The sequence below is a fragment of the Oncorhynchus kisutch genome, linkage group LG15, assembly GCF_002021735.2.
Source record: "Oncorhynchus kisutch isolate 150728-3 linkage group LG15, Okis_V2, whole genome shotgun sequence".
Classification (NCBI taxonomy): Eukaryota; Metazoa; Chordata; class Actinopteri; order Salmoniformes; family Salmonidae; genus Oncorhynchus; species Oncorhynchus kisutch.
This window is the reverse complement of record NC_034188.2, coordinates 32,002,680-32,029,832: the sequence shown is the minus strand read 5'-3', so window position 1 is coordinate 32,029,832 and position 27,153 is coordinate 32,002,680.

Below are 27,153 nucleotides of genomic sequence, written 5' to 3'. Positions count from 1 at the left end.
TGCGCAATAGGTTTCTAAGCTTATTAAAGAGCAGTGTGCGGGTTTCTTATTTTTTCTCATTTCATTCAACTGTTACCATGCACCTGCAAAAAAGATAGCTCAGATGTGCGAGTGCCTTTTGAATTTTGAATATTTTAACGTATGAGTGTGTGTGTGTATTTCTGTGTTTATAACCAGTATCTAGGCTTTAGCTTTCTTGTCCTCCTCCCACCTCTGTTGATATTAGAAGACGTTCCCAGGCATTTGGCCTCCTCAGTGTAAAGAGGTGGCCAACTGGAATTCAACCCTGGGTGAAGCAGGAGTCAAAAGCAGTCTGAAATTCGGGTTCCCTCCTCACAGTCTGTGGCGCTCACAGCTCCACATCTCCTTAGTCATACCCTGTCATCAGATCACGCATCCATATCACTTTAGTCATAACCTGTCATCAGATCATGCATCCACATCTGTTTTGTCATACTCTGTCATCAGATCACGCATCCAAATCTCATTTTTGGGGGGTTTTGCTTTGTTTTTGGAAGGGTTTGCTGTGTATGAGATGCATACAGTATTTTACATTGATATTCCACTGATGTTGTGATCTCCTGTTTTTTGTTAGGGCTAGGGTCCTTTTTGCTGAATTTCCACCTGACTGACGTTCCCAAAGTAAACTGCCTGTCACTCAGGCCCAGAAGCCTGTATGAGACTATAACACAATAGATATGGTAGGAGAAAATCCAAAGAAAAACCAACCCCAATTTTTGGGGGGGAGAGCCCATGCTCTTACAATGGCAAGTATAGGGGAATATCCAAATGCAGCTGCCATATTTCAATTCCTATGGCTTCCACTAGATGTCAACAGTCTTTGTTCAAGGTTTCAGGCTTGTAACTTGAATAACAAGTAAGAAATATGTGTTTTAGTTCAACAACACGAGCTAGGAAATCCATGTTTGGCGCGTGATGATGAGGACGCACACCTGCTAATATTGCTTTCCTATTAAACATACCTCTTTCTGTATGAAATATTGTACTTTAATTACATTTTAGGGTACCTGAGGATTAAATAGAATCGTATTTTGACTTGTTGAAACAAAGTTTAGGTGTCAATTTTGGGATTCCTTTCTCTGCAGGTTGAATGGGTGGATTACTCAAGTCAATGGTGCCAACTAAATTGACTTTTTGGCATATAAAGAAGGATTTCATCTAACAAAACGACATTACATGTTATAGCTGGGAACCTTTGGATGACAAATCAGAGGAAGATTTTCAAAAAGTAAGTAAATTTTTAATTGCTATTTGTGAATTTATGAAACCTCTGGGAAAATGTATTTATGTGGGGCTCCGTCCTCAAACAATCGCATGGCATGCTTTCGCTGTAAAGCCTACTGTAAATCGGACTGTGCAGTTAGATTAACCTGTTGAGTATAGGGGGCAGTATTTTGATGTTTGGATGAAAAACGTACCCACATGAAACTGCCTATTCCTCAGGCCCAGAATCTAGAATATGCATATAATTGTCAGATTAGGATAGAAAACACTCTAAAGTTTCCGAAACTGTCAAAATACTGTCTGTGAGTATAACAGAACTGATATTGCAGGTGAAATCCTGAGGAAGTGCCTAAGAGAAATGAATCTCCCTGTTCCATTGCATGCCTTCCCTCCATTTAAAGGGATATCAACCAGATTCCTTTTCCTATGGCTTCCACATGGTGTGAACAGTCTTTAGACATAGATTCAGGCTTTTATTCTGAAAAATGAGCGAGAACGATCACATCGCGTCAGTGGATGGCTGGGTACAGCAGAGTTTTTGCATGCACAACAGCTTGGAGCAGACATTTTCTCTCTCTCTCCTATTGAAAAAGGTACCGTCCGGTTGAAATATTATTGATTATTTATTGGAAAACAACCTGAGCATTGATTATAAAAAACGCTTGACATTTTTCTACGAACTTTACGGATACTATTTTGAATTTTTGTCTGCCCGTCATGACCTGCCTGTGGATTTCTGAACAAAACGCGCCAACCAAATGGAGGTTTTTGGATATAAAAATAATCTTTATCGAACAAAAGGAACATTTATTGTGTAACTGGGAGTCTCGTGAGTGCAAACATCCGAAGATCATCAAAGGTAAGCAATTCATTTGATTGATTTTCTGACTTTCGTGACCACTCTACTTTGCTGCTAGCTGTTTGTAATGTTTTGTCGGCTGAGAGAGATGTCCTAACAAATGCTTGGATAGCTTTTGCTGTAAAGCTTTTTTTAAATCTGACATGCTAGGTGGATTAACAACAAGCTAAGCTGTGTTTGCTGTATTGCACTTGTGATTTCATGAAAATTTAATATTTTTAGTAATTTAATTTGAATTTGGCGCTCTGCAATTCAGCGGATGTTGACGAAAATGATTCCGCTTACGGGATGGGTGCACCAAGTGTCACGCCTTGGTCTTAGTATTTTATGTTTTCTTTAATTATTTGTTCAGGCCAGGGTGTGACATGGGTTATTGTGTTGTCGTATTGTTTTTTTTTTGTAGGCATTGGGATTGTGGTTGATTAGGGGTGTGTCTAGTGTAGGCTTGGCTGCCTGAGGCGGTTCTCGATCAGAGTCAGGTGATTCTCGTTGTCTCGGATTGGGAACCGTATTTAGGTAGCCTGAGTTTCACTTTGTATTTCGTGGGTGATTGTTCCTGTCTCTGTGTAGTTTCACCAGATAGGCTGTAATTAGGTTTCACGTTCCGTTTGTTGTTTTGTATTTTTGTATTTATAAGTTATTTCATGTATCGTCATAGTTTTCATTAAAGATCATGATTAACCACCACGCTGCATTTCGGTCCGACTCTTTCGGCAAACGAAGAACGCCGTTACAGAATCACCCACCACATTCGGACCGAGCAGCGTGTTAACAGGCAGCAGCGAAGGGAGGACGTTATGGACAGCAGAGGCTTGGAGTATACGACGTGGGAAGAAATAGACAGGTGGGCGGCCGACCCAGAGAGAGTGCCTGAGCCCGCCTGGGATTCGCTGGAGCAGTGCGAATAGGGCTATAGGAAAATGGAGTCGAAGAGAAAGACACGGCGGCGCAGAGCGAAACCCGAAAGTCACCCCCAAATATTTATTGGGGGAGGGCTCAGAGGGAGAGTGGCTGAGTCAGGAGTCAGACCTGAGCCAACTCTCCCTGTTAATCGTGAGGAGCAGCGATATAAGGACAACTGGTCTTGGGAGATGATATTAGACGGAAGAGGACCCTGGGCTCAGCCTGGTGAATATCGCCGCCCCAAGGAGGAACTAGAGGCGGCAAAAGCGGAGAGGAGCTGGTATGAGGAGGCAGCATGGCGATGCGGATGGAAGCCCGAAAAGCAGCCCAAAAAAATTTATTGGGGGGGGGCTTACAGGGAGTATGGCTATGCCAGGTAGGAGACCTGCGCAAACTCCCTGTGCTTACCGGGGGGCTAAAGAGACCGGGCAGGCACCATGTTATGCTAGTGAGCGCACGGTGTCTCCAGTGCGGGTGCATAGCCCGGTACGGTACATACCAGCTCTTCGTATTAGCCGGGCTAGAGTGGGCATCGAGCCAAGTAAGGTTGGGCAGGCTCGGTGCTCAAGAGCTCCAGTACGCCTGCACAGTCCGGTCTATCCAGTGCCACCTCCACACACCAGTCCTCCGGTAGCAGCTCCCCGCACCAGGCTTCCTGTGTGTGTCCTCGCTCCAGTATCACCAGTGCCAGCACCACGCATCAGGCCTACAGTGCGCCTCGCCTCTCCTGCGCTGTCGGAGTCTCCCGCCTCTCCAGCGCTGTCGGAGCCTTTCTCCTCTCCTGCGCTACCGGAGTCTCCTGTCTGTTCAGCGCTATCAGAGCCTTCCTTCCCTCCTGCGCTGTCGGAGTCTCCCGCCTGTTCAGCGCTATCAGAGCCTTCCTCCTCTACAGCGCTGCCGGAGCCTCCTGCCTGTTCGAAGCAGCCGGAGCTGTCAGTCTGCAAGGAGCTGTCAGTCTGCAAGGAGCTGTCAGCCTGCATGGAGCAGTCAGAGCTGTCAGTCTGCAAGGAGCTGCCAGTCTGCAGGGAGCTGTCAGTCTGCAATGAGCTGCCAGTCTGCAGGGAGCTGCCAGTCTGCAAGGAGCCGTCAGTCTGCAAGGAGCTGACAGTCTGCAGGGTGCTGTCAGCCTGCATGTGTTACGCCCCTGAAAACAGGGGAGAAATAATCACGAGAGTGATACGGTGTTGTATTCTCTATTACCGTTTAGTTGAATCAATTTCACAAAAGTAACACATTACAAAACAACAGAAAAACCATTATACAAATAAACACAGCAAAATATCTTATTAACAACGTACATGTTCATTCACAATCGACATAAAATGGCAGCTACTCTCAGTACGATGCTATTCTTCACTTCAACCGAGCAGGGCTAATATTACTCTCTTCAAACTTAACTCTAACTTCCTCAAAACGTTACTAAGACACACCTTAAACACTCTTGACATGTTAGTGAGTTATAACATTTAAATTACTATTTTTATCATCAATAAAGTACCTGAAAACAGGGGAGAAATAATCACGAGAGTGATACGGTGTTGTATTCTCAATTTAACGTTTAGTTGAATGAGAAAAAGACCGCGATTTTCCCCAGGAATATGGGTGGAGACCAGAGCAATCGATCTCCGGCTCATAGATTAAGAGCATTTCGTAGATCACAGATTAACACTTTTAGGCACTACAAAATCAAATAATCAATATAACATTTACACATTACTCTCACAATTCGTACCCTTTGACAGATTTGAACTTTAACACAATTATATGAATGTTATCAATCTTTATCAACTGATACTGAATGCATCTTTTTAACCTTAGATGTTTTAAGATCCTCACATACTATGAACTTACTAATACTTTTTAATGTATAACAGGCTATGACTATTTCCTTTAACCTGTCACACATGGAGCAGTCAGAGCTGTCAGTCTGCATGAAGCCGCCAGCATGGAGCAGTCAGAGCTGTCAGTCTGCAAGGAGCTGCCAGTCTGCAGGGAGCTGTCAGTCTGCAAGGAGCTGTCAGTCTGCAAGGAGCTGCCAGTCTGCAGGGTGCTGTCAGCCTGCATGGAGCAGTCAGAGCTGTCAGTCTGCATGAAGCAGCCAGAGCTGCCAGTCTGCAAAGAGCTGCCAGTCTGCAAGGAGCTGTCAGCCTGCATGAAGCAGTCAGAGCTGTCAGTCTGCATAGAGCAGCTAGATCCGCCAGTCAACCAGAATCTTCCAGATCTGCTAGTCAACCAGAATCTTCCAGATCTGCTAGTCGACCAGAATCTTCCAGATCTGCTAGTCAACCGGAATCTTCCAGATCTGCTAGTCAACCAGAATCTTCCAGATCTGCTAGTCAACCTGAATCTTCCAGATCCGCCAGCCAGCCAGGATCTACCGGAGCCTACTACCTACCTGAGCTTCCTCTCAGTACTGGGCTTCCTCTCAGTACTGGGCTTCCTCTCAGTACTGGGCTTCCTCTCAGTACTGGGCTTCCCCTCAGTTCCAGGCTGCCCCTCAGTCCCGAGCTGCCCCTCAGTCCCGAGCTTCCCCTCAGTCCCGAGCTGCCTCAGTCACGAGCTGCCCCTCAGTCCAATGGGGTTCTGGGTGAGGACTATTAGGCCATGGTCGGCGGCGAGGGTGGATTATCCCAGGACGCGAAGGGGAGGAACATTGACATTTATGGAGTGGGTCCACGTCCCGAGGCGGAGCCGCCACCATGGACAGACGCCCACCCAGACCCTCCCTATGGTTTTGAGGTGCGTCCGGGAGTCCGCACCTTGGGGGGGGGGGTGTTCTGTCACGCCTTGGTCTTAGTATTTTGTGTTTTCTTTAATTATTTGTTCAGGCCAGGGTGTGACATGGGTTATTGTGTTGTCGTAGTGGTTTTTTTTGTAGGCATTGGGATTGTGGTTGATCAGGGGTGTGTCTAGTGTAGGCTTGGCTGCCTGAGGCGGTTCTCGATCAGAGTCAGGTGATTCTCGTTGTCTCGGATTGGGAACCGTATTTAGGTAGCCTGAGTTTCACTTTGTATTTCGTGGGTGATTGTTCCTGTCTCTGTGTAGTTTCACCAGATAGGCTGTAATTAGGTTTCACGTTCCGTTTGTTGTTTTGTATTTTTGTATTTATAAGTTATTTCATGTATCGTCATAGTTTTCATTAAAGATCATGATTAACCACCACGCTGCATTTCGGTCCGACTCTCTTTCGACAAACGAAGAACGAAGTTACACCAAGAAGTTAACAAGAATTTAAGCTTTCAAACGATATAAGACACTTGTATGTACCTAAATGTTTGATAACCATAATTTGTATGATTATTTATTTGAATTACTCGCCCTGCAGTTTCACCGGAAGTTGTCCCGCTAGCGGGATGCCTAGCCCGTAAGAAGTTGTTCAATAAGAGTTTACCTGTGATTTCTGTTGTCATCACTGAAAACCAAGACACCCTGGTAACATGGTCAAACATCACCTTGATTTACAGAGAAACAGGTTTTGAAAACCCCTCCCTGTACATGTTCACAAGTCAAAGTCAAACCCATATACCTGGTAGTAAGACATTCCTAGGCTTGATGTGTTTCATGGTTTCAAAGACCATGTTGACCATCAACATACATTGCGGGGGAGACTGTTTTTTTAAAATTCTTTAACTTGAGCTCTCTACAGATGTTTCTTGTTTCACTTTTCATTTCGTGTTGGTTCCAGATTTTAAACAAGTCGGGTGCTTTCTCTCTGTGGCAATCAAACTCTAAAGCAACAGCATGAAAATAGGAATTCATTTGTGTGGCTGATTGAACTTGAATTCAATTCCTCCAAAAACAGCACAGCCGAAACCTGCCTCCCTCTCTCATCAAGAACGTTTGATCAACTTTTTCATCTGATGTTGTGAGCATTTCAATATTTGCCCAATAGCTGTTCTCCTTTCTTCTCCGGCTCTACAGCACAGTTCCACATTCTCTCCAAAATGTAATTGGTTCAGAAATCAAAGAAGATATGTGTGAAAACGGAAAAAAGAGATTCACACAGTAGTGGAGAACCTTATAACAACTCAGACTGTGATCATACACTTGTAGTTGTATTCAACTTTTAGCTGAGAATCTGAGGGGCCCTCTCCATCTCCCCCCCCCCTCTCTCTCTCGCACTCTCTCTCTCTCTCTCTCTCTCTCTCTCTCTCTCTCTCTCTCTCTCTCACACACACACTTTTATTTGATTCTGCATATTATTCTGACTCCTGGGGCTGTTGTGCTTCATTTGAGGTGAGGATATACACACATCTCTCTCCTTCAATTTCTCCACATCAATGTCTCTCTTTCACCCTCTCCTTCCCCTCTCTCTTTTTTTCAGTAATGATCAGTGGAATGTAAGTCCACTCGCAGGACTGTAGTCTGATCTACCTCTCAGAAATAATGAAAAATACCATCATCTATCTCTCCACTCATGGCATGTACATTGCAGTACAGTAAGTTGACCACTTGTCCCATTATAGGAAGAGTTGCTACGATCACACATATACATCAGAGTACAGACATGACATGATTAGTGGTGTTTGTTAAATCCTTCCCACGGGTTTTTAGGGAAGGTTGATGAGGCTGTGAGAGGAAAGGGAAGGTGATGCTTCACTGTGTCTCTGGCACCCCAGGGCAACAAAACAACTGTATACATGCTAAGTTTATCTATGAAATGTATATTTAGGCAGAATTCATACATATAAACAGAAAGGAAAATTAGATGGCTTTAAAACTTTTGAATAGTTTCTTTCTTGCGTTGATACAGTATATTGTACACTGGCCTGGCCATCTTCCCTCCCTCTCTGTAAGGTGCTTTGCAGCAGCGTAACCGGTGGTGTGGGAGGTATTTGGGCCACTCAGAGGCAGCTTTGAAATGATCCCGACCGGAGGAGCAGGATTCAGAGGATCATCCTGGATGTGGAAGGTGACTATCCGAGATGAGCCCTTACAAACTCCCGGCCTCAGCTCAGAAATACTCACACAAACAAACACTGATACACACACAAACACACACACACACCTACAGTACCCTACACCAGGCACGTGCACAGATAGGTCTCTAGTGGTGCTGGAACACCTCTTGTTAAAAAATAACCATTCTGATTGGTGGTATTTTCTTTAATTACTTTTTGTTTTGAAACTCGTTTCTCTATTGTAGCTTTAATTGTAACGAATTGCGTTTGAAATGAATATGATAAATGACTTTGGAGTTGCTAGCGTGTGTCGTGTCACGCTCAGCGACAGGATAGGGGCACGTGTAGTCCGGTTGTTTGTCTGCAGCAGAACAAATTCAAATCAAGGAAAGACTAGTGAGCTAGCTGTTTCATCTAGCTAGCTAGGTGCATTCACAATGATCAGCATTTCGCTACCCCTGTAGTGGTAACATTAGCTTGCTTAGCCTAAAATGTGTGATCAGTGAGTTTGATTTTGCAGAAAATAAATTAAGGCCTATGACCCCCCCAAAAAATTATAATGGAGAATTGTGTTACAGGAGGAGCAGACAACCATGAGCACCTGCCCCATCAAAGGCCTTTGCACAGGTCTACACAGCACACCACAAACCTAATCACACGCATTGCTACATCAGCCAGGACACAGAAGGTCACAGGTCACTTTGAAGGCTGTAAAGGTGTAGACCTTAGTGACTATAGTGGGGGTAAAACATATTTCTCTATGAAAGCCTTTCTCTGTGTGCTCCACAAGAGAAAGCTGTTATTCTGGGTGATACGTGTATGCAGAGCATCAGACTCCTGCGACAAGGACTGCAATAAGATAGGACTTCTACACTGACTCAGTGTGTGTATGTGTTTGTGTTCGTGAGGGAGATGGCGGAAGAGAAAGAGACGGGAGAGAGAGAGAGAAAGAAAGATAGACAGAGACAAAGGGAGATTTTTGAATGTCCATGGACATGTTTACATTTTTGTCCCTTCACTCCAACCTCTTATTTTTTAATGATTTTTATAGTCAGTGACGGCCTACCTTAGTCATACCTTGTCATCAGATCACGCAACCACGGTCTGAACCTCTAACCAGGACTACAGAGATGGACTGGACTGGTGACTCCTGTTCGCTTTAATAAGACTCAAACTCAGTCCAACAATGGCCATTAAGATGTCAGAGACACACAACAGGCCACTCTCACAAGGGACCAACACAAAGACGTCTAGGGGGGCAGTGAAGCCGCAGTAACGCTACAGGACAGAACAGGGGACAGAACACACAGCTTGACCACCAGAGAGTCAGATGCAGGGGGGGGGTTGTGGGGAAGAGACATTTTGTGTGTGTGTGTGTGTGTGTGTGTGTGTGTGTGTGTGTGTGTGTGTGTGTGTGTGTGTGTGTGTGTGTGTGCGCTCAACGCTGGTTATTAAAACAGATGCTCGGACCAGAGGTCCCCACAAGAATAGTAAACAAAGAAAGTTGACCAACTGGGGACATTTTGTTCGTCCCCACAAGGTCAAATGCTATTTCTAGGGGGTTTAGGGTTAAGGTTAGAAATACTATTAGACTTATGTTTAGGGAATAGGACTGAATTGTATGTCCCCACAAGGATAGCTGCGCAAGACTGTGTGTGTGTGTGCTCCAGACGAGTCAGCTATAATAACGTACACCTGTATATCCAGAATGTCAATGCAAACAAATCACCTATGGGTGTATGTGCAGTCTGAACCTATGGGTGTAGGGTGCTCTAAACCTATGGGTGTATGGGCGGTCTGAACCTATGGTGTAGGGTGTTCTAAACCTATGGGTGTATGGGCGGTCTGAACCTATGGGTGTAGGGTGTTCTAAACCTATGGGTGTATGGGCGGTCTGAACTTATGGGTGTAGGGGCAGTCTGAACCTATGGGTGTAGGATGTAGCAATTTCTTTTTTAACATTGGATAAATGTAGAGACTCAGAGCTAGAAAATGATATATCATACATTGCATTTGAGGAACAATGGGAAAGTAATTCTGCTTTGAAAGTTGATCAACTTGTAAACTCACTTTTGAGAAAATGGTCTTTGAATGTTTTGGTATCTAGTGAAGAGCTCTTCTTTGTGTACTCAGCATCGTTCTCACCCTCTTAAGCTTTAACACCACCCATCTTGTTTTGCTCTGTGTGTTCAGAGCGCACACTTGGTGCTCTGACCAATGATTTGCTTACCTCTGGATAACATGAAAATAACCTAACCAGATCTGTTGGCAACAATTTCATTGTGCTATTTTGCCGACGTTTACTGACACCGGCCATATTCAACGGGTGTTGTACACTTTAGCTTAAGACATCTAGATAGTGAGCTAAACAATAAACCTAACTAGGTTCACAACGTGTAAGATCACACACGTTGGGCCACGTTAGCTAACAAGCCAGCCAGCTAACGTTAGTTAGTTAAACAACAATGAACATAGTGCCAAATCATGTCATTACTACTGTGCTTGAATCTGCTGGCAGCTAACCAATAAGATCCAACGTTAGCTAACTAACATTAGGCTCTAATTAGCAAAGCAAACTGCTCTGGGATACGAATAGTAACGTCAGCTAAGGAGCCAGCCTGCTAACGTTAACTAGCTAGCTAAATCAAATCAAATCAAATCAAATCGAATTTGTCACATACACATGGTTAGCAGATGTTAATGCGAGTGTAGCGAAATGCTTGTGCTTCTAGTTCCGACAATGCAGTAATAACCAGCAAGTAATCTAGCTAACAATTCCAAAACTACTACCTTATAGACACAAGTGTAAGGGGATAAAGAATATGTACATAAAGATATAGGAATGAGTGATGGTACAGAGCGGCATAGGCAAGATACAGTAGATGGTATTGAGTGCAGTATATACATATGAGATGAGTATGTAAACAAAGTGGCAGGGTTAAAGTGGCTAGTGATACATGTTTTACATAAAGATGCAGTAGATGATATAGAGTACAGTATATACGTATACATATGAGATGAATAATGTAGGGTATGTAAACATTATATTAGGTAGCATTGTTTAAAGTGGCTAGTGATATATTTTACATAATTTCCCATCAATTCCCATTATTAAAGTGGCTGGAGTTGAGTCAGTGTGTTGGCAGCAGCAACTCAATGTTAGTGGAAGCTGTTTTTCAGTCTCTCGGTCCCAGCTTTGATGCACCTGTACTGACCTCGCCTTCTGGATGATAGCGGGGTGAACAGGCAGTGGCTCGGGTGGTTGTTGTCCTTGATGATCCTTATGGCCTTCCTGTGACATCGGGTGGTGTAGGTGTCCTGGAGGGCAGGTAGTTTGCCCCCGGTGATGTGTTGTGCAGACCTCACTACCCTCTGGAGAGCCTTACGGTTGTGGGCGGAGCAGTTGCCGTACCAGGCGGTGATACAGCCCTACAGGATGCTCTCGATTGTTTTGTGAGTGCTTTTGATGACAAGCCGAATTTCTTCAGCCTCCTGAGGTTGAAGAGGCGCTGCTGCGCCTTCTTCACGATGCTGTCTGTGTGGGTGGACCAATTCAGTTTGTCTGTGATGTGTACGCCGAGGAACTTAAAACTTACTACCCTCTCCATTACTGTTCCATCGATGTGGATAGGGGGGTGTTCCCTCTGCTGTTTCCTGAAGTCCACAATCATCTCCTTAGTTTTGTTGACGTTGAGTGTGAGGTTATTTTCCTGACACCACACTCCGAGGGCCCTCACCTCCTCCCTGTAGGCCGTCTCGTCATTGTTGGTAATCAAGCCTAACAGTAAACTTTAGCTTAAGACATGTACCTAGCTAGCTAGGTGAACAACGTGTAAGATCACAAATGTCATGTAACGTTAGCTAATGACCCAGCCAGCTAACGCTAGCAAGCTAAACAACAATGAAGTGCCAAATCATACCGTTACTACCCTGCATGAATCTGCTGGGAGCTAACCAACCAGGTTCAATGTTAGCTAGCTAACATTAGGCTCTAACTAGCAAAGCAAATGGCTCTGGGATACGAATAATAACGTCATACTAGCTAGCTAGCTAACAGTACACTTTAGCTTGAAATGAAATCCCTTTCTTTCAAAATTAGAAATGTGTAATAGTCTAGCGTTAGCTATCTTACCTTACATCATCATGCATGATGGACACATCTCCCTGTCACAGATGCTATTTCACGGTTTCCCTTAGTTTGAAGATGTTATCCGGAGACAGGTGGTTTTTTCCATCTCTTTAGTTATCATACACTAATTCCACTGATTTCAAAACTCGATCCTCCAGAAAGTGAAGAGCAACACTTATGCAGCTCCACTACACGATACATTTAAAAAAGCTGTGTTCGACAGAATTACCAACACAGACGACTGACCAGCTCAAATAGAAGCCCTCTATATGGCAGATCAATCCAAACTCCTCTCTTGGCACATCCAGCCCACTCATTATCTCATCCAATCATGGCTTGTGGGAAGTTTGCCTCCTTTTTTTGTGGCTTAACCAACAAGGCCTGTAATTGAACAATTGTATTCGTATTTACAGATGGCATACAAGTTTTTTAATTAAGGCATATGAAAGTTGACATGTTTCAGAAGGCATTTCTGCCCCAAAAATTAAAAACTTCAAAAGGCTCTCCTGTGAAGTCGTGACTTGCAACATACGCCTAGTTTCCTGAAATGGGTGAATATCCACCACATCCCACACGTCATCATTTGAAGGCCATTCTCGTTCCTAGGTGTCATAGCAGCTTTTTCCCATTATTATTGTGTTAAACAGGACACATGCTGGCGTCACAAATCAATGGTGAGAATCAACTTTCTATATAGCAAGGCAGGGAGTCCTTTAAGAACTTGAAATACATTCACCCACCAGATCAATTTCCCCATGCATTGTCTCTGTTTTTGTCTTCAGAAAAACTCTGAGTGGGTTTCGATGTGCGTGCATGCGTGCAGATCGTCTTGCAGAAAATATACTTTTAGCACAATTTCTCATACAGCAGTTTTTAATTCATACATTCACTGCTAATGCGTACAGTATCCACTGGGATTGTATTGACTTTCATGTTTAAAACTCCCACTTATTATTGGCTCATGCTTTCATCAAGTTGCCTTGATGGTTGCAAGGACTTGACGGGTTCTATGGCAACAGTTGCAGTCCGTGATGTCATGGTGGGACACAATAAAGACAAACTGTAATTCTGAATGATCCCGATCCTAGATTATCTTATTGGAACAGTGTGCAGAAGTGCACAGTGTTCTATGGCTGACTAAGGACTGGAATAACCCAGGTTAAAATGACCTTCATAAAAAAAGCAAGCACCCTTTAAATAGAGTAGGAAGCCTGGAAGCGAACAGGGGCACAAACACACATACGCACACATTCAAGCACACTCACATTCAAGCACACACTCGCACACACACACAATGGGGAACACACTCTGGCCTGTAATAACAGGTAGCCTGAGCCTAAACCGCACTGACATGTCAAAACAGGCCAAGTCTGTAGGTCAGTGTGTGTGTGTGTGTGTGTGTGTGTGTGTGTGTGTGTGTGTGTGTGTGTGTGTGTGTGTGTTCCTGCTTGTGTTCATGTCTGTACGTTCTGTATTGTTTTCTTGGAGGTGTTTCAGGTCCTAATTAAGTAATAGCATGTGCCTTTTTTTTCCTTTCGGTGTTTAGTCATTAAGGGCTAGGCGCCAGCGGGACACCTGTCGACAACATCCGGTGAAATTGGAGGTTGGAGGGCGCGCAATTCAAGTTAATAATCAGAACAATTATGGATATTAAACATTTAGGTACATGCAAGTGTCTTATTTTGGTTAAAAGCTTACATTCTTGATCATCTGACTGCATTGTCCGATTTATAATAGGCTTTACAGCAAAAGCATGCCATGCGATTGTTTGAGGATGGCGCCCCACATCAACATATTTTTCCACCGGCACAGGCTTCATAAAATCACAAATAGAGATTAAATATTCACTTACTTTTTGAAAATCTTCCTCTGATTTGCAATCCAAAAGGTCCCAGCTACAACATGTATGGTCATTTTGTTAGATAAAATCCTTCTCTATATCCCAAAAAGTCTGTTTAGTTGGCGCCATCGATTTGAGTAATCCACTCGTTCAACATGCATAGAAAGGAATTCAAAAAGCTACCGCTAAACTGTTTCTATTTACTCTCAGGTACCCTAAAATGTAAATAAACTATAATATTTCATACAGAAAGAAGTATGTTTAATAGGAAAGCAAAATTAGCAGGTGTGCGTCCTCTTCGTCACGTACCCACAGACTGACTTCCAACTCTGACTCCCAGTACTAAAACTCAAAATTCTTTCTCGTTTGGGAAGAAACAAGCCTGAAACCTTGAGCAACGACTGTTGACATCTAGTGGAAGCCATAGGAATTGCAATCTGGGAGATGGTATTGCATATGCACCTATGCTTTCCATTGTAAGAGCATGGGCTCTCTCAAAAATAAAACTTCAGTTGGTTTTTCTTTGGATTTTCTCCTACCATATCAATTGTGTTATAGTCTCATACATTATCTTAACATTTCTACAAACTTCAATGGTACCAATTATATACATATCCTGGCTTCTGGGCCTGAGTAACAGGCAGGATGTACTTTGAGCACATCAGTCAGACAGGAAGTGGAGAAAAATAGACCCTAGCCTGAAGAAGTTTTTAAAAAAGAATGATTTTGCCAGATGAGCTGGACTGTGGAACATGGCTGCCTTGTGTGTCGTGCATCCTCTCCTCTCCTCTCCTCTCCTCTCCTCTCCTCTCCTCTCCTCTCCTCTCCTCTCCTCTCCTCTCCTCTCCTCTCCTCTCCTCTCCTCTCCTCTCCTCTCCTCTCCTCTCCTCTCCTCTCCTCTCCTCTCCTCTCCTCTCCTCTCCTCTCCTCTCCTCTTCTCTTCTCTTCTCTTCTCTCCTCTCCTCTCCTCTCCTCTCCTCTCCTCTCCTCTCCTCTCCTCTCCTCTCCTCTTCTCTTCTCTCCTCTCTTGTCCTCTCCTCTCCTCTTTTCTCCTCTCTTGTCCTCTCCTCACTCTCTTCTCCTCTCTCTTCTTCTCTCTTCTCTTCTCTTCACTTCTCTTCTCTTCTCTTCTCTTCTCTTCTCTCCTCTCCTCTCCTCTCCTCTCCTCTCCTCTCCTCTCCTCTCCTCTTCTCTCCTCTTCTCTTCTCTCCTCTCTTGTCCTCTCCTCTCCTCTTCTCTTTTCTCCTCTCTTGTCCTCTCCTCACTCTCTTCTCCTCTCTCTTCTTCTCTCTTCTCTTCTCTTCACTTCTCTTCTCTTCTCTTCTCTTCTCTTCTCTTCTCTTCTCTTCTCTTCTCTTCTCTTCTCTTCTCTTCTCTCCTCTCCTCTCCTCTCCTCTCCTCTCCTCTCCTCTCTTCTCTTCTCTTCTCCTCTCCTCTCCTCTCTTGTCCTCTCCTCTTCTCTTCTCTTCTCTCCTCTCTTGTCCTCTCCTCACTCTCTTCTCTCTCTTCTTCTCTCCTCTCTTTTCCTCTCATCTCCTCTTCTCTTCTCTTCTCTTCTCTTCTCTCCTCTTCTCTCCTCTCTTGTCCTCTCCTCTCCTCTCCTCTCCTCTCCTCTCCTCTCCCCCCCACCTCTCCTCTTCTCTTCTCTCCTCTCTTGTCCTCTCCTCTCTCTTCTTCTCTCCTCTCTTGTCCTCTCCTCTCTCTTCTTCTCTCCTCTCTTTTCCTCTACTCCACTCTTCTCTCCTCTCTTTTCCTCTACTCCACTCTTCTCTCCTCTCTTTTCCTCTACTCCACTTTCTTCTCCTCTCCCCTTCTCTTCTCTCTTCTCTCCTCTTCTCTCTTGTCCTCTCCTCTCTCAAATCAAATCAAATTGTATTTGGCACATGCTTCGTAAACAACAGGTGTATACTAATAGTGAAATGTTCAGGTCACTTTGAAGGCTGTAAAGGTGTAGACCTTAGTGACTATAGTGGGGGTAAAACATATTTCTCTATGAAAGCCTTTCTCTGTGTGCTCCACAAGAGAAAGCTGTTATTCTGGGTGATACGTGTATGCAGAGCATCAGACTCCTGCGACAAGGACTGCAATAAGATAGGACTTCTACACTGACTCAGTGTGTGTATGTGTTTGTGTTCGTGAGGGAGATGGCGGAAGAGAAAGAGACGGGAGAGAGAGAGAGAAAGAAAGATAGACAGAGACAAAGGGAGATTTTTGAATGTCCATGGACATGTTTACATTTTTGTCCCTTCACTCCAACCTCTTATTTTTTAATGATTTTTATAGTCAGTGACGGCCTACCTTAGTCATACCTTGTCATCAGATCACGCAACCACGGTCTGAACCTCTAACCAGGACTACAGAGATGGACTGGACTGGTGACTCCTGTTCGCTTTAATAAGACTCAAACTCAGTCCAACAATGGCCATTAAGATGTCAGAGACACACAACAGGCCACTCTCACAAGGGACCAACACAAAGACGTCTAGGGGGGCAGTGAAGCCGCAGTAACGCTACAGGACAGAACAGGGGACAGAACACACAGCTTGACCACCAGAGAGTCAGATGCAGGGGGGGGGTTGTGGGGAAGAGACATTTTGTGTGTGTGTGTGTGTGTGTGTGTGTGTGTGTGTGTGTGTGTGTGTGTGTGTGTGTGTGTGTGTGTGTGCGCTCAACGCTGGTTATTAAAACAGATGCTCGGACCAGAGGTCCCCACAAGAATAGTAAACAAAGAAAGTTGACCAACTGGGGACATTTTGTTCGTCCCCACAAGGTCAAATGCTATTTCTAGGGGGTTTAGGGTTAAGGTTAGAAATACTATTAGACTTATGTTTAGGGAATAGGACTGAATTGTATGTCCCCACAAGGATAGCTGCGCAAGACTGTGTGTGTGTGTGCTCCAGACGAGTCAGCTATAATAACGTACACCTGTATATCCAGAATGTCAATGCAAACAAATCACCTATGGGTGTATGTGCAGTCTGAACCTATGGGTGTAGGGTGCTCTAAACCTATGGGTGTATGGGCGGTCTGAACCTATGGTGTAGGGTGTTCTAAACCTATGGGTGTATGGGCGGTCTGAACCTATGGGTGTAGGGTGTTCTAAACCTATGGGTGTATGGGCGGTCTGAACTTATGGGTGTAGGGGCAGTCTGAACCTATGGGTGTAGGATGTAGCAATTTCTTTTTTAACATTGGATAAATGTAGAGACTCAGAGCTAGAAAATGATATATCATACATTGCATTTGAGGAACAATGGGAAAGTAATTCTGCTTTGAAAGTTGATCAACTTGTAAACTCACTTTTGAGAAAATGGTCTTTGAATGTTTTGGTATCTAGTGAAGAGCTCTTCTTTGTGTACTCAGCATCGTTCTCACCCTCTTAAGCTTTAACACCACCCATCTTGTTTTGCTCTGTGTGTTCAGAGCGCACACTTGGTGCTCTGACCAATGATTTGCTTACCTCTGGATAACATGAAAATAACCTAACCAGATCTGTTGGCAACAATTTCATTGTGCTATTTTGCCGACGTTTACTGACACCGGCCATATTCAACGGGTGTTGTACACTTTAGCTTAAGACATCTAGATAGTGAGCTAAACAATAAACCTAACTAGGTTCACAACGTGTAAGATCACACACGTTGGGCCACGTTAGCTAACAAGCCAGCCAGCTAACGTTAGTTAGTTAAACAACAATGAACATAGTGCCAAATCATGTCATTACTACTGTGCTTGAATCTGCTGGCAGCTAACCAATAAGATCCAACGTTAGCTAACTAACATTAGGCTCTAATTAGCAAAGCAAACTGCTCTGGGATACGAATAGTAACGTCAGCTAAGGAGCCAGCCTGCTAACGTTAACTAGCTAGCTAAATCAAATCAAATCAAATCAAATCGAATTTGTCACATACACATGGTTAGCAGATGTTAATGCGAGTGTAGCGAAATGCTTGTGCTTCTAGTTCCGACAATGCAGTAATAACCAGCAAGTAATCTAGCTAACAATTCCAAAACTACTACCTTATAGACACAAGTGTAAGGGGATAAAGAATATGTACATAAAGATATAGGAATGAGTGATGGTACAGAGCGGCATAGGCAAGATACAGTAGATGGTATTGAGTGCAGTATATACATATGAGATGAGTATGTAAACAAAGTGGCAGGGTTAAAGTGGCTAGTGATACATGTTTTACATAAAGATGCAGTAGATGATATAGAGTACAGTATATACGTATACATATGAGATGAATAATGTAGGGTATGTAAACATTATATTAGGTAGCATTGTTTAAAGTGGCTAGTGATATATTTTACATAATTTCCCATCAATTCCCATTATTAAAGTGGCTGGAGTTGAGTCAGTGTGTTGGCAGCAGCAACTCAATGTTAGTGGAAGCTGTTTTTCAGTCTCTCGGTCCCAGCTTTGATGCACCTGTACTGACCTCGCCTTCTGGATGATAGCGGGGTGAACAGGCAGTGGCTCGGGTGGTTGTTGTCCTTGATGATCCTTATGGCCTTCCTGTGACATCGGGTGGTGTAGGTGTCCTGGAGGGCAGGTAGTTTGCCCCCGGTGATGTGTTGTGCAGACCTCACTACCCTCTGGAGAGCCTTACGGTTGTGGGCGGAGCAGTTGCCGTACCAGGCGGTGATACAGCCCTACAGGATGCTCTCGATTGTTTTGTGAGTGCTTTTGATGACAAGCCGAATTTCTTCAGCCTCCTGAGGTTGAAGAGGCGCTGCTGCGCCTTCTTCACGATGCTGTCTGTGTGGGTGGACCAATTCAGTTTGTCTGTGATGTGTACGCCGAGGAACTTAAAACTTACTACCCTCTCCATTACTGTTCCATCGATGTGGATAGGGGGGTGTTCCCTCTGCTGTTTCCTGAAGTCCACAATCATCTCCTTAGTTTTGTTGACGTTGAGTGTGAGGTTATTTTCCTGACACCACACTCCGAGGGCCCTCACCTCCTCCCTGTAGGCCGTCTCGTCATTGTTGGTAATCAAGCCTAACAGTAAACTTTAGCTTAAGACATGTACCTAGCTAGCTAGGTGAACAACGTGTAAGATCACAAATGTCATGTAACGTTAGCTAATGACCCAGCCAGCTAACGCTAGCAAGCTAAACAACAATGAAGTGCCAAATCATACCGTTACTACCCTGCATGAATCTGCTGGGAGCTAACCAACCAGGTTCAATGTTAGCTAGCTAACATTAGGCTCTAACTAGCAAAGCAAATGGCTCTGGGATACGAATAATAACGTCATACTAGCTAGCTAGCTAACAGTACACTTTAGCTTGAAATGAAATCCCTTTCTTTCAAAATTAGAAATGTGTAATAGTCTAGCGTTAGCTATCTTACCTTACATCATCATGCATGATGGACACATCTCCCTGTCACAGATGCTATTTCACGGTTTCCCTTAGTTTGAAGATGTTATCCGGAGACAGGTGGTTTTTTCCATCTCTTTAGTTATCATACACTAATTCCACTGATTTCAAAACTCGATCCTCCAGAAAGTGAAGAGCAACACTTATGCAGCTCCACTACACGATACATTTAAAAAAGCTGTGTTCGACAGAATTACCAACACAGACGACTGACCAGCTCAAATAGAAGCCCTCTATATGGCAGATCAATCCAAACTCCTCTCTTGGCACATCCAGCCCACTCATTATCTCATCCAATCATGGCTTGTGGGAAGTTTGCCTCCTTTTTTTGTGGCTTAACCAACAAGGCCTGTAATTGAACAATTGTATTCGTATTTACAGATGGCATACAAGTTTTTTAATTAAGGCATATGAAAGTTGACATGTTTCAGAAGGCATTTCTGCCCCAAAAATTAAAAACTTCAAAAGGCTCTCCTGTGAAGTCGTGACTTGCAACATACGCCTAGTTTCCTGAAATGGGTGAATATCCACCACATCCCACACGTCATCATTTGAAGGCCATTCTCGTTCCTAGGTGTCATAGCAGCTTTTTCCCATTATTATTGTGTTAAACAGGACACATGCTGGCGTCACAAATCAATGGTGAGAATCAACTTTCTATATAGCAAGGCAGGGAGTCCTTTAAGAACTTGAAATACATTCACCCACCAGATCAATTTCCCCATGCATTGTCTCTGTTTTTGTCTTCAGAAAAACTCTGAGTGGGTTTCGATGTGCGTGCATGCGTGCAGATCGTCTTGCAGAAAATATACTTTTAGCACAATTTCTCATACAGCAGTTTTTAATTCATACATTCACTGCTAATGCGTACAGTATCCACTGGGATTGTATTGACTTTCATGTTTAAAACTCCCACTTATTATTGGCTCATGCTTTCATCAAGTTGCCTTGATGGTTGCAAGGACTTGACGGGTTCTATGGCAACAGTTGCAGTCCGTGATGTCATGGTGGGACACAATAAAGACAAACTGTAATTCTGAATGATCCCGATCCTAGATTATCTTATTGGAACAGTGTGCAGAAGTGCACAGTGTTCTATGGCTGACTAAGGACTGGAATAACCCAGGTTAAAATGACCTTCATAAAAAAAGCAAGCACCCTTTAAATAGAGTAGGAAGCCTGGAAGCGAACAGGGGCACAAACACACATACGCACACATTCAAGCACACTCACATTCAAGCACACACTCGCACACACACACAATGGGGAACACACTCTGGCCTGTAATAACAGGTAGCCTGAGCCTAAACCGCACTGACATGTCAAAACAGGCCAAGTCTGTAGGTCAGTGTGTGTGTGTGTGTGTGTGTGTGTGTGTGTGTGTGTGTGTGTGTGTGTGTGTGTGTGTGTGTGTTCCTGCTTGTGTTCATGTCTGTACGTTCTGTATTGTTTTCTTGGAGGTGTTTCAGGTCCTAATTAAGTAATAGCATGTGCCTTTTTTTTCCTTTCGGTGTTTAGTCATTAAGGGCTAGGCGCCAGCGGGACACCTGTCGACAACATCCGGTGAAATTGGAGGTTGGAGGGCGCGCAATTCAAGTTAATAATCAGAACAATTATGGATATTAAACATTTAGGTACATGCAAGTGTCTTATTTTGGTTAAAAGCTTACATTCTTGATCATCTGACTGCATTGTCCGATTTATAATAGGCTTTACAGCAAAAGCATGCCATGCGATTGTTTGAGGATGGCGCCCCACATCAACATATTTTTCCACCGGCACAGGCTTCATAAAATCACAAATAGAGATTAAATATTCACTTACTTTTTGAAAATCTTCCTCTGATTTGCAATCCAAAAGGTCCCAGCTACAACATGTATGGTCATTTTGTTAGATAAAATCCTTCTCTATATCCCAAAAAGTCTGTTTAGTTGGCGCCATCGATTTGAGTAATCCACTCGTTCAACATGCATAGAAAGGAATTCAAAAAGCTACCGCTAAACTGTTTCTATTTACTCTCAGGTACCCTAAAATGTAAATAAACTATAATATTTCATACAGAAAGAAGTATGTTTAATAGGAAAGCAAAATTAGCAGGTGTGCGTCCTCTTCGTCACGTACCCACAGACTGACTTCCAACTCTGACTCCCAGTACTAAAACTCAAAATTCTTTCTCGTTTGGGAAGAAACAAGCCTGAAACCTTGAGCAACGACTGTTGACATCTAGTGGAAGCCATAGGAATTGCAATCTGGGAGATGGTATTGCATATGCACCTATGCTTTCCATTGTAAGAGCATGGGCTCTCTCAAAAATAAAACTTCAGTTGGTTTTTCTTTGGATTTTCTCCTACCATATCAATTGTGTTATAGTCTCATACATTATCTTAACATTTCTACAAACTTCAATGGTACCAATTATATACATATCCTGGCTTCTGGGCCTGAGTAACAGGCAGGATGTACTTTGAGCACATCAGTCAGACAGGAAGTGGAGAAAAATAGACCCTAGCCTGAAGAAGTTTTTAAAAAAGAATGATTTTGCCAGATGAGCTGGACTGTGGAACATGGCTGCCTTGTGTGTCGTGCATCCTCTCCTCTCCTCTCCTCTCCTCTCCTCTCCTCTCCTCTCCTCTCCTCTCCTCTCCTCTCCTCTCCTCTCCTCTCCTCTCCTCTCCTCTCCTCTCCTCTCCTCTCCTCTCCTCTCCTCTCCTCTCCTCTCCTCTCCTCTCCTCTCCTCTCCTCTCCTCTCCTCTTCTCTTCTCTTCTCTTCTCTCCTCTCCTCTCCTCTCCTCTCCTCTCCTCTCCTCTCCTCTCCTCTCCTCTCCTCTCCTCTTCTCTTCTCTCCTCTCTTGTCCTCTCCTCTCCTCTTTTCTCCTCTCTTGTCCTCTCCTCACTCTCTTCTCCTCTCTCTTCTTCTCTCTTCTCTTCTCTTCACTTCTCTTCTCTTCTCTTCTCTTCTCTTCTCTCCTCTCCTCTCCTCTCCTCTCCTCTCCTCTCCTCTCCTCTCCTCTTCTCTCCTCTTCTCTTCTCTCCTCTCTTGTCCTCTCCTCTCCTCTTCTCTTTTCTCCTCTCTTGTCCTCTCCTCACTCTCTTCTCCTCTCTCTTCTTCTCTCTTCTCTTCTCTTCACTTCTCTTCTCTTCTCTTCTCTTCTCTTCTCTTCTCTTCTCTTCTCTTCTCTTCTCTTCTCTTCTCTTCTCTTCTCTCCTCTCCTCTCCTCTCCTCTCCTCTCCTCTCCTCTCTTCTCTTCTCTTCTCCTCTCCTCTCCTCTCTTGTCCTCTCCTCTTCTCTTCTCTTCTCTCCTCTCTTGTCCTCTCCTCACTCTCTTCTCTCTCTTCTTCTCTCCTCTCTTTTCCTCTCATCTCCTCTTCTCTTCTCTTCTCTTCTCTTCTCTCCTCTTCTCTCCTCTCTTGTCCTCTCCTCTCCTCTCCTCTCCTCTCCTCTCCTCTCCCCCCCACCTCTCCTCTTCTCTTCTCTCCTCTCTTGTCCTCTCCTCTCTCTTCTTCTCTCCTCTCTTGTCCTCTCCTCTCTCTTCTTCTCTCCTCTCTTTTCCTCTACTCCACTCTTCTCTCCTCTCTTTTCCTCTACTCCACTCTTCTCTCCTCTCTTTTCCTCTACTCCACTTTCTTCTCCTCTCCCCTTCTCTTCTCTCTTCTCTCCTCTTCTCTCTTGTCCTCTCCTCTCTCAAATCAAATCAAATTGTATTTGGCACATGCTTCGTAAACAACAGGTGTATACTAATAGTGAAATGTTTACTCACAGGCCCTTCCCAACAATGTAGAGTGAAAGAAAATAGAGAAATAATAGAATAGTTAAACACGTAAAAATACAAGTAATAATAAATACACAATGAGTAACGATAATAACTTGGCTATATACACAGGGTTCCCGTACCGAGTCAATGTGCAGGGGTACTAGGTAATTGAGGTATATATGTACATATAACTAGGAATATAGTGATAGATAATAAACAGCAACAGCACCGTATGTGATGAGTCAAAAAACATTGTGCAAAAAGGGTTAATGCAGATATTCCGGGTAGCTATTTGGTTAACTAATTAACTAACTATTTAGCAGTCTTACGGCTTGGGGTAGAAACTGTTCAGGTTCCTGTTGGTTCCAGACTTGCTGTGCGGTAGCAGAGAGAACAGTCTATGACTAGGGTGGCTGGAGTCTTTGACCATTTTTAGGGCCTTCCTCTGGCACCGCCTGGTATAGAGGTCCTGAATGGCAGGGAGCTAGGCTGTACGCACCTCCAGCTGTAGCGCCTTGCGGTCGGATGCCAAGCAGTTGCCATACCAAGTGGTGATGCAGCCAGTAAAGATGCTCTCAATGGTGCAGCTGTAGAACTTTTAGAGGATCTGAGGACCCATGCCACATCTTTACAGCCTCCTGAGGGGGAAGAGGCGTTGTCGTGCACATTTCATGACTGTGTTGGTGTGTTATAGCTCCTTAGTGATGTGAACACCTAGGAACTTGAAGCTCTCGACCCACTCCACTACAACCCTGTCAATGTGAGCCCTGTCGATGACACAGTGTACAAGGATAGAACAGCCCATACCCACCATGCATGACAGATCCTCTAATTATAACATTCTCTCCTCTCCTCATCTCCTTTCCTCTCTCTCTCTCCTGTCCCCTTCTCCCCTCTCCTCTCTTCTCTCTTCTCTCTTGTCCGCTCCTCTCCTCCCGTCAAAGGAGTGACACTATGGCAACAGTGAATCATCCTCTAGAACAGCCAGCCAATGAAACACAGAGTTTGAGTCTAATAAAAAAAATGAATCACCTCTTTTGCAAGGCAACAACCAGTGGTGTTCCAAAACTTAATTCACATCAGGAAGTACCTGTCTGTCACCCCCTGGCCTTAGTTATCTTTGTTTTCTTTATTATTTTGGTTAGGTCAGGGTGTGACATGGAGGATTTGTGTTTTGTCTGGTCTAGGGGTTTTGTATGTTTATTGGGCTGTTTCCTTTCTAGGTAGTTTGTATGTCTATGGTTGCCTAGATTGGTTCTCAATTAGAGGCAGCTGTCTATCGTTGTCTCTGATTGGGAACCATATTTAGGCAGCCATATTCTGTATGTACTTTGTGGGTGGTTGTCTTCTGTCTTTGTGTCATTGCACCAGATAGGACTGTTTCGGTTTTCACTTTTTTATTTTGTAGTGTTCTCGTTTTTTCATATATATTAAAGATGTTGAACACTAACCATGTTGCATTTTGGTCCTCCTCTCCTTCAGTGGAAGAAAAACGTTACACTGTCGCTCCACACAGAGTAGCTGCATGGTATTACTATGACAGGGTAGCCACATGGTACTGCCATGACAGGGTAGCCACATGGTACAGCCATGACAGGGTAGCCACATTGTACTGCCATGACAGGGTAGCCTTATGGTAATGCCATGACAGGGTAGCCACATGGTAATGCCACGGCAGGGTAGCCTTATGGTAATATCATGACAGGGTAGCCACATGGTACTGTTATGACAGGGTAGATACATGGTACTGCCATGACAGGGTAGCTACATTGTACTGCCATGACAGGGTAGCCTTATGGTAATGCCATGACAGGGTAGCCACATGGTAATGCAATGACAGGGTAGCCACATGGTAATGCAATGACAGGGTAGCCACATGGTAATGCAATGACAGGGTAGCCACATGGTAATGCAATGACAGGGTAGCCACATGGTAATGCCATGACAGGGTAGCCACATGCTAATGCCACAGAACAAGGGCATTTGAGATGATAATGTGTGTGTGTTGTTGCTGCCAATACCCTTTAAGGCACTCCACAGACCTTTTAACAGCAGGCTGTCTGACTGGCACAATGCACGCAACATAATGATTCCTTTAGTTCCGTACACTAGAGCAGACGTACAGTAAGCTGTAGAAAATGACGTTAATTGATTGTACTCTGAAAGTGAAAGTGAATTGGCGTTATATCAGAACATGAACTAAAGTCACGGTGTTCTGATTAAAGCCTTATGACAATGCATTTAGTTTATAGTGCCTGGTAGTATGTGTGTGTGGGTGTGTTAGTGTCGGTGTGTCGTCATACATCAATGATTAACCCATAAAGGGACCTGAGGCCAGCTGCGCAGTCCTCTGTTATAATTAGAGGATCTGTCAGAGTGGACGTGGGCTGTTCTCTCCTTGTACACTGTGAGTTCACTACTAGTCAGGTGAGTCACAACGACTGTCACTCTGCCACAGTGACAGTAAAACACCACAGGCCTTTTCCTTTAACCCCCACCCCTGCTCTCTCACACACACACACACACACACACACACACACACACACACACACACACACACACACACACACACACACACACACACACACACACACACACACACACACACACACACACACACACTCATGCAAGCATGCACAGAACGTTATATTAACAGCATTACTGCAAAAACAACTGTAACCGTCCATCACGACACACACAAGCACATGTCTCTAATTTCAACCTCCCCTCACACAGAGAGAGGAATCCTGCACACAAAATCTAGCGAGTAGGTGGAACCCCACCACCTGAAGGCATCATGCTCTTTTAATGAAAGTGACCCACAAGCCTTCAGGACTGCTTTCTCCAACCCCATTCCACACACACCCCTTTCATTCCCCACATTCTGTTAGCACGATTAGTCATACTTGGCCAGTAGACCCCCTCACTCTCTGTGTAAGGGGGCTGAGTCACACTCCCTCCGGTAGAGCTTCTAAAAAACCTATAACCCCATATTCTAACCCCCCCACACATTCTAACCTTTGACCCCACAGTAAACACGTCACTTCCTGTTAGAGATCACCTGCTGTACTGTATATTATTTTTCTCTCTCTCTCTTTCTCTCTAGTTCTTTCTCTCGCTCCCTCTTTCCATATCCTGTCAGCAGCCTACTGCCCCATTTCTCTCTGTCTGTTAGGACAGTGACCGGAAGGAATCTGCCTGCCCACCACAAAGCGTCTCTTTAATGCTTTGGGTTTCACTGTGGTCTCAGTGGTTCCTACAGTATGTGTGGTCTGTTGTCCACACTATGGTTTGTTTCATACATATCAGTTAATATCATCCACTTAAAGTCATAGTTTGCCCAAATTTCAAAATGACATATTGGTGTCCTGTTAGCAGTCTACTATGGACAAGTTATGACAGCAATCCATGCTTTTGTTTTGTTTACCTGATTTACTGTTTCAAATACAAACTTTTTGGCATTATGGGCACAAATCCAATGCAAGTCAATGGTTCAGTTGGTTCACTTTATGTCCAAATCCAATGCAAGTCAATGGTTCAGTTGGTTCACTTTATGTCCAAATCCAATGCAAGTCAATGGTTCAGTTGGTTCACTTTATCTCCAAATCCAATGCAAGTCAATGGTTCAGTTGGTTCACTTTATGTCCAAATCCAATGCAAGTCAATGGTTCAGTTGGTTCACTTTATGTCCAAATCCAATGCAAGTCAATGGTTCAGTTGGTTCACTTTATGTCCAAATCCAATGCAAGTCAATGGTTCAGTTGGTTCACTTTATGTCCAAATCCAATGCAAGTCAATGGTTCAGTTGGTTCACTTTATGTCCAAATCCAATGCAAGTCAATGGTTCAGTTGGTTCACTTTATGTCCAAATCCAATGCAAGTCAATGGTTCAGTTGGTTCACTTTATGTCCAAATCCAATGCAAGTCAATGGTTCAGTTGGTTCACTTTATGTCCAAATCCAATGCAAGTCAATGGTTCAGTTGGTTCACTTTATGTCCAAATCCAATGCAAGTCAATGGTTCAGTTGGTTCACTTTATGTCCAAATCCAATGCAAGTCAATGGTTCAGTTGGTTCACTTTATGTCCAAATCCTCTATAAGTAACTTCATTGAGTTACACAATCTTTTTTTAA